Source organism: Paramormyrops kingsleyae, chromosome 4 (assembly GCF_048594095.1).
Source record: "Paramormyrops kingsleyae isolate MSU_618 chromosome 4, PKINGS_0.4, whole genome shotgun sequence".
Taxonomy (NCBI): Eukaryota; Metazoa; Chordata; class Actinopteri; order Osteoglossiformes; family Mormyridae; genus Paramormyrops; species Paramormyrops kingsleyae.
In genome coordinates this window covers 45,490,531-45,506,505 of record NC_132800.1, presented here as the reverse complement: position 1 = coordinate 45,506,505, position 15,975 = coordinate 45,490,531, and the positions used below count along the sequence as shown (strand labels likewise).

The 15,975-nt window shown below is 36.5% G+C and overlaps 2 long non-coding RNA genes across 6 annotated transcripts; both read left to right on the top strand.

Moving 5' to 3' along the window:
* The first annotated feature begins 1,859 nt into the window (after positions 1–1,859).
* Positions 1,860–5,397, top strand: LOC140588887 (uncharacterized). The gene is made up of 3 exons (XR_011990133.1): positions 1,860–4,124; positions 4,602–4,702; positions 5,110–5,397. It is a non-coding gene; the product is annotated as an uncharacterized lncRNA (long non-coding RNA).
* A 3,112-nt stretch (positions 5,398–8,509) lies between these two features.
* Positions 8,510–15,626, top strand: LOC111834032 (uncharacterized). Of its 5 annotated transcripts, none has more exons than XR_002835892.2 (6): positions 8,510–8,557; positions 10,114–12,015; positions 12,281–13,337; positions 13,833–13,928; positions 14,190–14,276; positions 14,847–15,626. It is a non-coding gene; the product is annotated as an uncharacterized lncRNA (long non-coding RNA). The 5 variants fall into 5 exon arrangements; XR_002835891.2 differs by lacking the exon at positions 8,510–8,557 and adding an exon at positions 8,599–9,444; XR_002835894.2 differs by lacking the exon at positions 8,510–8,557 and having other exon boundaries at positions 8,599–12,015; positions 12,281–12,332; positions 12,624–13,337.
* The last annotated feature ends 349 nt before the right edge of the window (positions 15,627–15,975 follow it).

The following is a 15,975-nucleotide window of genomic DNA, read 5'->3' as shown; positions in this document are numbered from 1 at the left end:
CCTGCCCAGGCTGAGTAGTCAGTTCCAGCACACATGAATGCTGGTTTGGCAGAATCCGTATATCATTCGTTCATTCCTTTTCGACGGAGACCCGGAAGGGACATGGAGGGGGAAAAAAAAGCCCTTTTGCAAGATCTCGCAAAACTTTCCATCACCATTAATAACTGCGCCCTGTCCGTTTAAAGTACAAAAATAGATGTTATTTATGGACTAATAAGTATGAAGTTAAATAATACAATCATGTCCTGTGAAGTGTGGGACAATGCACACCATGTAACTTTCATATTAGGTATATTCATATTGATTCATATTCATGTTTTTTATTCGTATTTCGACTTGCGGTAGCCTGTCGGCTTCTGGCTAGCTACCTGAGGCTAATGCTGTGTGCACAGAAAATATGATGGGGTAAAAAAGTCATTTTTCTCTCAATGATAAATATAAACTCATCAAAGCTTGTGATGAACTAACAAAAACAAGCAGTGAAACTACAATAAACTATATTTTATGTGCAGAACAATATAGTATATTTCAATTACGCACAGTTCAATTTCATTTGTACAATACTGTAATTTGAGAAGCGTTTCAAGCCGCTATAGGCTACTGTATTCTAAGTCAATAAAATTCAGTAAATAGCGACTCTGTCCGCTTTACCTTATATTCATGTAATAAATATACAAACGTCAATTAGCTGGTAATCTGCCTTAGACAAAGAAAACGAGTTTAATGATCACCCACATATACCCAGCTAACATTGGTCCGACGGCAACGTCGTGTCCCTGGCAAAAAATGGTCGGGGTAGGACGGCATAAATCCGTAAAAATATGTAACATAGAACTCTTCCTAAAAATGCATTCAGATAAGTTTGTACATATCTACAGTTCTCTGGGGTTGCATATATAAATGTTACTTTAAGTTTTAGCTCCGTGTTGTTCAATTCATACACTGTTGTGAGAGGACGTCCACAATGTGACGTCCTTTACACATGCATTTATAGTCCATCCATGACCCTATATGAATAAAATATGCCAAAGCAATTGTGCTTACCCTTGATTATTACTGTAATAATTTCTTTAAGTGCCCCAAGTAGTTTGAAGAGGTTGTGAATAGACTACCACGTCTAGTCAAGCATTACCCATTTAAATAAATAAATAAATAAACAGGAAATCGTAATGAAATACACGTAATTTGTATTCACGTCTTGTTTAATGAATATTCACAAAGTGCCCTGTGTGGTTAAGCGATTGCAAAGCCACTGAATTTTAGTCATAATTCTACCCGTTTTCCGTAAATTGCAGTACGATTTTATTATTTTGTGCATATACATATATCTCCGGTCACCATTTGAAGTCTGAGTTGGGTGTAGATTGCCAAAACTGTGCTGCCAAGATGTAACAAATCTCGCGATAGGATAGATCATCTCGCGATAGGAAAGTTCATCTCACGATAGGAAAGATCATCTCGCGTTAGGAAAGATTATCTCGCGAGAAAGCCTTATCGTTCCATAACCACGAGGAAAGCGAGTTGGTGTTGTAAACCCAGCAAACATTGGTCCGATGGCGACGTTGTGTCCCCGGCCAAAAACAGTCGAGGTAAGATGGCATAAATCGGTAAAAATATGTGACACAGAACATTGCCTAAAAATGCATTCAGATACTGTACATTTGTACATGTCTACAGTTGTCTGTGGTTGCATGTATAGCTGTCACTTTGAGTTTTAGCTAAGTGCATTTAAATAGTGAGTGCATGTGTGAGCGAAGGTCCACTAGGCCAGGGTTTCTCAACCCAGTCCTCGGGGACCACCAGACGGTCCATGTTTTTGCTCTCTCCCAATTCCCTGCCAATTGGGAGAGAGCAAAAACGTGGACCGTCTGGTGGCCCCCGAGGACTGGGTTGAGAAACCTTGCACTAGGCTATGTGACGTCCTTTACACGTGCATTTACAGTCCATCATCATCCTTTATTAAATCCACTGTGAAATTGAGCACGAAACATGCAAATGCGACTATGCTTACACCTTGGTTAATACTGCAATAAAAAGTAAGTGCCCCGAGTAGTTTTTAAGAGGTTGTGAAAAGACGGCCACTGACGTCCTTTACACGTCTATTCAAGCAAGACTCATTGTGGGGGATATATTTTTTAAATGAAATGCACAATAATGTTTATTTACATATTGTTTTATGACAAATTATTCACAAAGTGCTCTGTGATTGTGAAGCCACTACATTTGGCATTATGCGCCCCGTGTTTTCGAATATTAAAAAAATATTTTATTATTTTTATGAAATTTATGCATTTACATATGAACAGGTATATACCTGGCTACCATTTAAAGTCCGAATTGGTTGTGGATTGTCAAATAAAAAAAAAGTTTACTCGCTTTACTCTGCGTGCGTTTTATTTCCCCATGTGGATACATAAAGTTTTTTAATTTGAATTTGGAAACAGTTGGCAGTCTCGCGATATTCCAGATTATCTTGAGAGAGGGAGAGGAAAAGTTAAGGCATTTTCACGAGTCTTATTTACTGACAAGGAGAGAGGAGGGTGAAAGTTAATATATCTATATAAAAAAACTACTGTTGGGAAAGTCCATTTTGTATTGTTTTATAAATTTTACGTTTGACACGAAGGAACTAAAATGTAGTTTGAGTTTGGCTAAAATTAACTAGCAGGCTAAAAGTTAGTAGTGTTAACGTTAGGCTGCTCCTAAAAGCAAACTCTGTTAGCATTAGTTCGCAGGTATAAAGCCCCATGTGGTCTCTACACTTAAGTTGAGCTATTTTATGCAGTTGAGCAAACTTCTTGGTGGAAAACTGATAGCAAAATGACCAAGTCCCCAAAATATTAAGTTTGCTGGATTTTGTTTCACTGCCTTAAAAAATAATTACAAATGAGCAGAGCAGTTTGATGCTACTGCAGGAACATGGTGTAATAGATATGGGGTTCCCAACCCTGGTCCTCAAGGACACCTGGCCTATTTGTTTTCTAATTATCCCTGCCCTACCCACTGCTGGTTACCTGGATCAGGTGTGTTCAGTCAATCAGAAGCTGGAAGATATCATTTCAGATAAGATTGGAGTGGGGGAGGGCAAATCAGTAGTGCGTTTGGTAGGGCAAGAAGTGCTGTTGTAACTGCTTAAATTGACTTTAAAGCGAGATGTTTAGTGAAAGATCTTTTAAATAAAGTAAAAAAAATTAATTTGTTAAAACCCAAGCAAATGGTAAATATTGTAGTAGCTATGAAATTCAGTTGATAATAGCATACCAGTATGTTTTAATGATTCAGTAAGTTTTACTGTTCAATGTAGCCTTTTGAGATTTTTCAAAAAGTAAATTACCTGAAAGAGACTGTGAAATGTTGAGCAAAATGTAGGAAGAGCTCAAGAATAACATGGGCTGGCGTCTGTAAATGAATTTTAACATGGATGTTTTCAGTAACTACTTTAAAATAATTTTGTAATTTTAGATTTGCTAAACATGTCCTCTGAGTACCAGAGGAAGTGGAGACGACGAAGGGCAAAGGTTGATTCCTTAGTGGAATATGATAGCAGCTCTGATTCTGAGGGGTCAGTGGAGCCAGCCTTGGCGGGAGAGGGCAGTCCCCTCACGGAGGGATCAACACATGACGAAATACATCCTATGGTGGCCTGTAGTTCTTCTGTTAGCACAGCAGTGATGTCAATTAGACATGAAGAAGAATACAATTATGATACTGATTCTACTGAAACTGAGTCTGAGCAGTTGGATGAGGCTTCACGTTCAATTGTTGAAACACCATCTCTTCACAAGGACTTGGCTAGTTGGGCTACTGCTACAAACCAGACCCACAAGGCATTAAATGAGCTTCTGGATGTGCTCAGACGTCATGGCCATAGACTTCCCAAAGATGCTAGAACTCTTCTTGAAACTCCACAAGGAGTGCCAGTTCAAAATAAATGCAATGGACAGTATATTTATTATGGTATTGAGCGTTATGTTCTCGAACACTTTTCAAAAGAGACACTGCCAGGGAAAGTTGAACTGTGCTTTAATATCATATTACAGATTGTGATGTCACATTTAGGTTCAGCAACTGTCCAGAGTTGGGGGATCTTCTCTCAGGGACTGTGTCAATAAAGTCATGAACAGGTATGTATTTTACCTTGCATTGTTTGTATTGCTGCATAATTCAGAAATAAAATGTATATATACATTTAATGTATATTCTGGCCAAAATAAGAAACCCAGCTTTGGGTATTATTATTTTTTTATTATTACAGATTTAATCTTTGACACATTATATCTCCTCACATACATGCCTATTTTCTAGTTCAGAAGGTTTTAGATGTCTACTGACTTAGTCTGCCAGACTGAAAACCAAAAAATCAAAACATAATTTCAGTGTAAGCCATTAATGACTAATTAGTTGTCTCAAAAAATGTGGATATGGATAAGAACATAGTTCAGGGAACTTGTTACCTGACAGATGAGTGGTTGTTAAAGTGTATGATTTAACATTGCATGCAAGTAACATGCTGATAATATTACAACTACAATAATTGTAATATTGACCTTACATGTAAATTTTCCTGATGGTGAAGTAATCCTGAGTAATTTCTTTCACAGAATCATGTCGAATGCCTTAATGGCAAAATTCAACATGAGGGGTGGTGGCCAAATGCAAAAGAAGCCATTTAGAGATACAATCATATTCAATATAATTCAAGGTAATTTTGGCCTTATGACGTGAAATTTTGTACTTTTTAAAAAAAAAAATTATTGGTACCTATCTATTGAAGGAATATTGTCTTAAAGACCACAGAAATGTCCTGTTTACTTTCACACAGTTACACACCTACTTATGGAACTTGCTCAACCACAGTGGTTTTGAAGGGGAAGGGAACATGCTATTTTTTCATTCACCTAGCACACATTTAATGCAGAACATCTTTTATTAACCAAAGATTATTCAACAGAAAAATGTCGTGTAATGCATGTTGATTACTTTTTTCAAATGTTTCGTTAATGAAACTGATAATGTTGTTCCAAGATGTATTTTTAATGTCGTTGTAGGATCATAAAGACAATTTTGCCCTTTTGTAATAATTTTTTTTTTAATATTCAACTCCCTCAGATGCAGTAAAAAGATGGAGCGCAAATGCAACAGACTCTGAGATTGAGGCAGCAATGGCTGAACACCTAAAACATGCTCCAGGAAGAGCTGGTGGTGGGGGATATAGGAAATGAGCCCGTTTACAGAAATAATTCATGTGTGTGTTCATGTTCTTGTTCTTGTTCTTTTCGTTCTTGTTTAACTAATGTTTAATTGTTACTATTTACAGTTCTACTATATATTTAGCCTTTGTTTAAAAATGTTGTATAGTTTTATATTTGTATGTGTGTATGTATGTGTTTATATATAATGCACACAAATATTTAAATATATTATATATATTTATTTGTATATTTATATGTATGTATATGTTATATAAATATATATTTTTTTTCTTATTTAATACAAATAAGAAATGTTTTGTAATGTAAACGTCGATTAAACGTTGTATAGACGTTGAGGTCTGACTGGACTGATTTTGGACGTTTTTTGAACCATTTATATTCTGATGTGCATTTCACAATAAGGACGTTTATATTCAGGCTAATAAGTACACTGACATAACGCAGAAACACATCTTAAAAACATCCAGACGACGACGCATTAGACGTCCAGAAAAGACGCCAAAACGACGTCGAATACACGGCAAGTTGACGTCAAAGACGTCCGTTCAACTTTCATTTCGGAACTATTTTTCAACCATGACGGGACGTGTCGGAGGAACGTCATTTCAATGGTCATCAAACGTCCAAATGTTTGCTGGGGTACTTTGCAGCCTAATCATAACAAAGCATACGGTTTTCAGCAGACACTACGTGTGCTCGACAAAAATTTGTTATAACAATATTATAATTTATTATAACTAACATATACGTAATATTTAAGCAATACACTAGTAAATCATAAAACATACTGCTACATACAGGAATATGTAGACATGTAGATTCGCAATTCATAACGAAATGTACATACGCTTTTCATTTGTCACTACGCGTGCTAGACAAGAGTTCGTTAGAACAATGCGTATATAAACTCACCTAAAGGATTATTAGGAACACCTGTTCAATCTCTCATTAATGCAATTATCTAATCAACCAATCACATGGCAGTTGCTTCAACGCATTTAGGGGTGTGGTCCTGGTCAAGACAATCTCCTGAACTCCAAACTGAATGTCAGAATGGGAAAGAAAGATGATTTAAGCAATTTTGAGCGTGGCATGGTTGTTGGTGCCAGACCTGAGTATTTCACAATCTGCTCAGTTACTGGGATTTTCACGCACAACCATTTCTAGGGTTTACAAAGAATGGTGTGCAAAGGGAAAAACATCCAGTATACGGCAGTCCTGTGGGCAAAAATGCCTTGTTGATGCTAGAGGTCAGAGGAGGATGGGCCGACTGATTCAAGCTGATAGAAGAGCAACTTTGACTGAAATAACCACTCGTTACAACCGAGGTATGCAGCAAAGCATTTGTGAAGCCACAACACGCACAACCTTGAGGCGGATGGGCTACAACAGCAGAAGACCCCACCGGGTACCACTCATCTCCACTACAAATAGGAAAAAGAGGCTACAATTTGTACGAGCTCACCAAAATTGGACAGTTGAAGACTGGAAAAATGTTGCCTGGTCTGATGAGTCTCGATTTCTGTTGAGACATTCAAATGGTAGAGTCAGAATTTGGCGTAAACCGAATGAGAACATGGATCCATCATGCCTTGTTACCACTGTGCAGGCTGGTGGTGGTGGTGTAATGGTGTGGGGGATGTTTTCTTGGCACACTTTAGGCCCCTTAGTGCCAATTGGGCATCGTTAAAATGCCACAGCCTACCTGAGCATTGTTTCTGACCATGTCCATCCCTTTATGACCACCATGTACCCATCCTCTGATGGCTACTTACAGCAGGATAATGCACCATGTCACAAAGCTCGAATCATTTCAAATTGGTTTCTTGAACATGACAATGAGTTCACTGTACTAAAATGGCCCCCACAGTCACCAGATCTCAACCCAATAGAGCATCTTTGGGATGTGGTGGAACGGGAGCTTCGTGCCCTGGATGTGCATCCCACAAATCTCCATCAACTGCAAGATGCTATCCAATCAATATGGGCCAACATTTCTAAAGAATGCTTTCAGCACCTTGTTGAATCAATGCCACATAGAATTAAGGCAGTTCTGAAGGCGAAAGGGGGTCAAACACCGTATTAGTATGGTGTTCCTAATAATCCTTTAGGTGAGTGTATATGTGTGTGTGTGTGTGTGTTTCTTTATATGGTCTTTCTATATCGTGGATTTTCACCTTTCGCTGATGGGTCTGGAACATAACTTCCGTGATATGCAGGGGATCATGTAATTTGAACATTTGTTTATTTAATTCATTTCATTTTTATTGTCTTTTTAAAATTTTGCAAGTCTGTTTAGTTTCAAAATTAAAAAGGCAAGTGGGTCACAGGGTACTTGGCTGCGGTCAATGCACAAAAACTTGTGAAAGTGACTATCAACGAGTGCTCTCACTTGGTCATTCTACGTGTGTAAAATTTTGTATAAGGGCTCACACACCTTCTTCGTACCGGGGCCCGGATTTTCTCTCGGCGGCCCTGGTAACTAGGGGTGTAACAATAGATCGATTTGTATCGATATATCGATTCAATGGCAAACGATCCGGTGTATCGATGTGACCGCATAAATATCGATACATGCATTTTTATTTTCTGGTCTGTTCCAGTATTGTTTTCATGATACACTCTGACGTATACATGGTCTACACCAGGGGTGCCCAATACGTCGATCGCGATCTACTGGTAGATCGCAAAGGTAGTGTGGGTAGATCATATGCCATAAAAAATAGAGGATGGATGACACGTTCAACCGCGCCAGCTGCTGCAAGCTACAGAGTCGCCTAGTTAGCCTCCAATTAATTTCTACTAAACTTAAGAAAGGGTATAAAAATGAATGGGGGAGCTGGAACAAGTAAGAAGCCTCCAGCACACGAGAGGGTCATACGAGCAGGTCATGACAGTTATGGACATACTTTTTGTTACACTTTTGTATTTGTCTGGAGAAGACTTGATTCAAAATAAAAATTATTCACCATGTTAATCTACATCCATCCAAAGTTTTTATTTTTACCTTACACTCAAAAAAATTAATCGTGGCATCACTTATTATTAAGTATTTGCATCTATTTTATTTTATTTAAATCATTATATTTTTTAAATGTATTCATTTAAATTCATTAGAATGAATATAAATCTCTTCACTCTGTGAACCATTCAATTTAATCAATTAAAACTCATGTAAATTGTTTAAATAGTTATAACTGAAGATTAAGTTTAATAAAATCTATGAGATCGGATTGCATATACATTTCAGGAATTGACACGTTTCAAAGCGGAAATGTCAGAATTCTTCCCGCCATCTCACATGAGAGTGATCTGCGGACTGCAGTCCTACTCGAGTGTGACCTGTAAGTTTATATATATAACTATATATCTATCGTATTTAATCGATTACTATTTGTTCATGAACGTTTTTGTGCAGTCAATATTATGTAATATCAATGTGCCCACTCTTAAATTTAATATATGAAGATTTTCGTCTATTCGTCACACAATTCTAATACATCAGCTGTCCTTAAACATCTCGTTATTTTTAATTACTCCACGTATAATTTATAACGATCGAGTCAGTAATAATTAAGTAATAAACAAGTAAGTAATGAAATAGACAGAGTTTCCTCGTCGATATAACGTCAACTATTTTTTAGCATGTGCGCCACATTTTTGCGGAGCAGAAAAAGCAGATCATTGATGACTAATTTAGAATTGTTTATGGCATTGGACGCAAGTAATGTGATGCTTTTCGGTATATTGAATTGTAAAGAAACTATCGAGTGCATTAAATATCGTTTGGCCAGAGAAAACGAATCTGATAACTATATCGATAACTATGGGCCAGGCTTTTACGACTTCTGACAAGCAGTGTGCGATTCATGCACATGCAGGCTTTTCATTAGCAGTTAAACAATAAAACACATACAGTGATGACCCTCCCTGGAATAAACGGGTGGAATGGTTTTTTTTTATGGTCCCCTTCCAACAGTTTTACCGTTTAACGTTGAGTAATTGGAGATCTAAAATTACGAGGTTTCGTATATCGTTACTCTGTCATTTCGATTGTGCACACACATAAAATTCCCGAATGTAATATTTGTTCTATGATCTGTTGAATTGGTTACTTCCAATCAGCCTGCAGAAGACAGTTGTTTTTTCGCCTTGCGTCATTTCGTAGTTTTCACTTGACCGCGCCATTTTCAGAACATCGGTAAATCAGTGAATGTTGTTCATACAAGAGGTGTGTTAAATAATCGTCTTTACGTTGAATTAAACGATTATGTCTATTTTACATAAAATAACTATGTTGTTCATATGCAAAGTTTTAACAATGCAGTATCACAAGCGGCAGTTTCGGTTTCATTTGAATGTTTTTCAATCGGTAGTGTTTTTCCGTATTAAAAATGTCCGTGATATAAGAAGTAAGGAACATAGCATTTTCTAAAACTATTCATTGCTGTATAATCTTTCTATACCAAGTTTTTTTAAGCATATTGTGCCGTGGTGAAACTTTACACGAACATTTATCTGCTCGCCGTAAACTTTTTTTTTTTTTTTTTTACAAAGGGTATACAAGTAGCAGGATTTTAAGCAGTTTACAGTTGGGTTCAACACAAATAGATTAAGATTTAAGGTTAGCAGTGCATTTGTATGGATTGTTTTTGTTCGGATGTGTGAGTATTTCAGTAATTAGAAATAATTATGTTACAATTGCAATAAATATAAAAACTATTTATTTTGTTTATTTAAATTATGGAAGTGAGTCAAAAACCTTGAAATGTAATATGTTGTCATTGCATTTTGTATTTTATTAATGGTAAATGTTCAAAAGTTAAATCTTTGTTTTACTATTATCATTTTTACCTAATAAATCTATTATGCATTTACTTAGATATATTTTCTTTTGCAGGCACTGGTTCTTTGAATCTCCATCTACTAAATCAAATTGAAAGACAGGGCAACCTCTTAGGATTTGTAAATACATAGGCTGCAAAAACATGGTTTATAGCATTCAGAAATTGAATTTTGTAATATTAATACTAAGTGAAGCTCATTTTGAGATCCAGAAGAAACCATTAAATGTATAAATAAGAGTAACATGCCTAAAGCACAGTTGCAAATAGTGGTTGTAGGTGATTTTTTTCCTAAGAGTTGCTGGTGGCAATGTTTAACCAATTTGAAAACATCACTTCTTAATAACGGCCTAAATTACCTTGTTTTCTTGTTTTTGTGATTTTGAGCTTTGCAATCCACTGGGGACATCAAGAAAGAAGCACAAATTGTGTAGTGTTTACTGGATCCTCAGTAACTTACCATCAGGGTCTCATTCAGCTCTTTCTTCAATTTATTTGACAGTTTTGTGCAAAAGTGATGATGTCAAGGTATATGGCTATGGTAAAATATTAGAGCCACTTACGCAAGACCTTTTAACTTTAGAAGAGCAAGGTGTGTTTATATCAAAGCTTGGAAGGTGCATAAAAGGAGCAGTTCATAGCGTTATAGCTGATAATTTGGGAGCCCATGGATTGGCTGGTTTTGTTGAGAGCTTTTCTGGGCCATATATTTGCAGATTTTGTACTGCTCAAAAAGTAGATATTCAATTAAAGGATGTTCATTCAGGGGATTTTGTGCTTTGAACCAAAGAAATACATGAATTGCATGTGAAGTCTGCCCAGGAAACAAAAACAAATTGCTTTGGAGTGAAGAGAGCATGCCCTTTAACTGAAAATCTTCATTATTTTCATGTTAGTACAGGCTATCCCCCAGATATAGTGCATGATTTATTTGAAGGCATTGTCCCATTTGAAGTGGCTCTTTGTTTGAACATTTTGATCTCAAAGAAGTATTTTACTCTTGAATGTCTTAACACACACATCCTCAAATTTCCTTACAAGTGGAGTGACAAAAAAAATTGATCTCACATCATACCACACAGCTATTTATGGAAGAAGACAATAGGTGGCACCGCCCATGAGAATTGGAACTTAATACGTTTTCTTTCATTTCTAGTGGGAGACATTATAAATGAGGATGAGCTCGCTTGGCTAGTCTTATTAGATCTAAAGGAAATTGTAGAATTAGTAGTGGCACCTGTTCATACTGATGAAACAATTGCCTACCTTGAAGTTAGTGTGTGAGCACAGACAGAGGCTACTTGAGCTTAACCCCGATGGAAAGCTTTTACCCAAACACCACTATCTTGAGCATTACCCATATTTGATTAGATGCTTTGGGCCTCTTGTAGGTGTATGGACTATGAGATTCAAAGCTAAACATAGCTTCTTTAAACAAGTTGCCCGACACACAAATAATTTCCGGAATATTCCACACTCACTGGCAGTCAGACACCAGCAACTGATCGGTTACCACATATATTCATCCAGTCTTAATCCAATACATTTGGAAGTTAAGGAAGTTTCAGCTGTACAGGTTGATGTTCTGAATAAGGAAATTGTATTGGCTCTCAGGCAGAAATATCCACACATCAATCAAGTTCATCTAGCAAAAAATGTCACCACTAGAGGAATTAATTACAGAACTGGAATGGTAGTTGCATATGGTTCAACTGCTGGAATGCCAGAATTTGCAGAGATAATACAAATGTGCATAATCGGGGATGCTTTGAGTTTTATTGTGCGTTTATTTTGCGCTTGGTATAGAGATCATTTTAAAGCTTTTGAGTTGACGTTGTCACCAGGTAAAGAGGTTGCCCTGGCTCAGCTTGAGGAGCTGACCGATTGCTATCCACTTGTGGCCTACACAGTTGGAACTAAGTGTATGGTAACTCTGAAGAGAAACATTGTCATCAAAGGTAGGGTTTAGTTGTACTGCAGCATTAGCAAATCTGGTATAAAATCATTATTATATAGCAAGCAATTCACAGCTCTTGTTACAAAAATGTTTTCAGATTTGATGTGCATGTAGTTTACATACAGTATTCTTAACCAGAGCAGGCTCAATTAAACAAGAAACCACTGCTAGCATGTATCACACATATGATAGTTATATTTTGATTATGAAGTAGTAATGATTTAGGATTGCTAAATTAATGGTGTGGCTATGTTTCTGTTCTCTAGATTGAAAAAAACAAGATGCCAGTACCAGTTAACTTCAGAGTCCTTTTTGAAGGTGAAGACGATGCAAGAAAGCTAACAATTGAATCTGGGATGCCAGCATCTGTGGAAAAATTGGCTTGTGAAATTAAGACTGTTTTTGGAGTAACTGAAGATTTCAGAATTCAGTACAAAGACATAGATTTTGGAAATGAATTTATGAACCTCTTATCCATTTCGGACATTCAAGATAGAAGTACTTTAAAAGTTGTATACTTGCCTTCTGACACTTTCATTTAATCCCAGATCCTGTTAATGCAGATACTTGCACCACAATTCCAGTAACACCCCCTTGTCCCTCCACCAGCTCTTCACAGGGACCAAATGATTCAACATCCATCGACTTGCTTAGCAGCAGTGATGCTGTTATGTTGACATCATGTCCCGAGTCCCGTTCCTGCTCTTGGCCTCAAACCTTTGTCATACCATGCTTTTCATATTGTGCAGAGATGCAGCTCCAGAAGGGAAATGTTGAATTCAATGGGAATGGAACTCTACTATCTCTTACTACAAAGGTTAGATCAGATATTCTCGAAGGCCTTGCAGAAGAAATAATTAAGTACACGGCATATCCAAAGGATGATCAAATTGAAGAAGTTGCTAAGGCCTTGATAAAGACACACCCATGCTTGTATGAAAAAGGAACTAGCACTGGGTATTATGGCTGGAAGCACTGTATAAAGATCAAGATGATGAACTTCCGCACAAAGCTTGGTCGAGTTGGACACCCAGAAGTTGTTATCAACTCCTTTAAGAACAAAAGAAAAGGCCAGGGTAAACCAGCTGCAAATATAAAGAAGCCTCAGAAAGCAGAGGTTAATTTCTGTCCCAGCCATCCAAGAGGTGAAACCACAGACAGCCTAGAGATGGAAAGGGTTGCACTTTTGACAGAGGTAAAAAAAAAAGAAATAATGAGGAAAAGATGCACAGAACTTTCTCCTATAGAAGACAAGAAGTTCTTCAGGAGCCAATGGTTTCAGCATTTCGAAACAGTTGACCTGCTCTGTTTGAAGTTGGTGAAGTAAGTTTAGTAGCTTTCACATTTTCATTACCAGCTTATTTCAGATTTCTGGGTCACAGCGATCTGGTGCCCATTTCCAGTGACGGGAAGGGTGACACCCTGGACAAGGCACAAACACATCATAGGGTACAAATACAGATGGACAAGTTCCACAGCTGCACATCATACACACAGACACAATTTCACATAGCCAATGCACCTGATCTCTATGTATGTAGACCTGAGACTGTGGGAGAAAATATGGGATGAGGAAACAGCAGTACCCAGAGTAAACCTACACAAGCACATGGAAATTCTACCCAGATGGGATTTCATCCAGCAACTGCAATGAGTGGCATGAGTGCTAACACTTACACAAATGTGCCGTCCAGTTTAGTTAATTATGTTCAGTGTTAAACGTAATGTTTAAATTAAAGTATGTCTTTTCTCCTGTAGATCAACATGGAGTTCATGTGTATAACAACTGTTCTCTTAATTTCCAAATTCTTTGGGTAGTTGGATAAATATACTAACAGCCTGTTAAAGGTTTTTCATGCCAAAGGAGGATCTGTAGGACAGAAAATCCGCTCAATAATGGCATTGACAGCTATAGTAAGTATGTTTGAATTTATTATTTATTTAAGGTGTCAAGTAGCAAGCTGATTGAATTCCTATGACTTTTTCTCTTTCTCATCATTTTAGTAAAAGTTAGATTTGTAGACTTACAGTAATCTCAAGGAGCACAGGATAATGTGGTTACAAACATTTCCAACATTTGCCTGGTATCTAGAGACAAGTTATTACTGCTTTATACATTTTAATTCAGCATTACTTAACTGACTAGAGTGTATGTTTTTGGCATGTCTGTGTTAGAATGAAGATATAAATCTCAAACGTGACTGTATCTTGAAGAGTGTCTACCTCAATGAAGACATGGATACAATTGTCAAAGAATACATGGTAAGGATCAAAGATTTTTACTAAATCATAGGATGCCACACCAAGAAGATGCCTCCTAATTATTTAAAATGAAAGAACGCTGAAGTTCTCCTGAAGAAAATTATATAAAGCACTTGTTTCTGAGTGATAAAATGACTTTACAGCTTAATTTTTTGTGTAGGATGTTCCAGTATCAAAATTAGTGTGAAATTTTTCAATGACTTCAAAGGGTTAAATCTAAAATAGCACTGTCCATTGTTTTATGTCTTGTTTCATAATTTACCAAAGTATTAACTAATTGTGGGCAAAATTCCCCTTACTGGTGGCACCTTAGTAGGCATCAGGGGTGAGTTGAGATCGACAAAATATATTTTTGAACTATCCACGTGCATGTGAACTCGATTGGCATTTTTGGTTAAATAGAAATGGCTGTTCAGTTTAATTGTGTCTCTGTTTTGTTTGTGCAAATCATTTATTTGTTTACATATAATATTGTTTGCATTTCAATTCTATGTATCTGAAATATCAGCGTTTGCAAAACAGTGTGCCTTGCACGTCAACACCGCTCATTGTTTTTTACTTTTGCTCTAGGACTGTGAATGTGCAGAGGCTGTGTCAGGAATTGCAGGAACAACAATGGGCATCTACATCATTCGTGGAGAGGGTGCTGGTCATGGAGAAAAAGCAACAAATGTTGGCATAGTTCTTGAAGGTGTGGATGTACTGCAAAACCTTCATAGTGTCACCTTGGGAAGTATGATGCTTTTTGGACTGATTTATTCATTAAACCTAAACTATCCCAAAGACCTGAAGTGCACATTTGAAGTGTATCAAAAAATTTTCATGGAGCTGGAACCAACCAAGCTTTCACCAAAGGTTCAAGCATTGAAAATGAAATTGATTCAGTTCTTGGACACATAACTAAACATTGTCTAGGTAGAATTTACCCATGTTACTTTCCTGTACTATCCTGTAAAAGTGTGATGATACAATGTCATTAATGTTAATGCAATGTTTATGTTCTATGTTTTTTGATTGTGGTGTTCTGAAAAAAAATGGATATCAGGATGTCTTTAATGTAGATATGCTGCATTAGAGTTCCATTCTTTGTTTATTAGGTTTATCTACCTCCAGTTTAACAAAATAAATAACAGTATTTTATTGATATTTGACTTATCATTGCTTAGTTCTGTTTCTTTATTTTTTTGTCATAGAAAAAGGGAGAAACGTGTCATGGTTTTTGTCACGGCTGCTCATTTACACAGAATTTTTCCATAATCAGACTGAACAGTGTTTAACAGTGTTACTAAGTCTGTTTTTTAATGTAGTTTTACATGCATTTCGGTATCAATAAATTGTTAAAATGTGAAACAGTTGTCTTTTTACATTTGATGCATTGGGAGAGTTGTATAAATTTATTAGGCATTTTAAACATTTTGGATTTATTAATGAGTTTTATATGATCTTTATTAAAAATGTATACATAAATCTGGTTCATGTGAATTTAAAACAAATTGTATGTATTGTAAATGCATAAGCTTAGTTATCTATTTAAAAAACATTGGACATATTAACACAATTACATAAATCTTATTCGTAATTGTTTCATTTATGTTAAACTGATGAATACACATTACATTAAATTTATTAATTTGCTTTCTTTAAAACTATGTAATCCAAATGCATGGAAATTTTATATGCAATTACATTACATAAATTT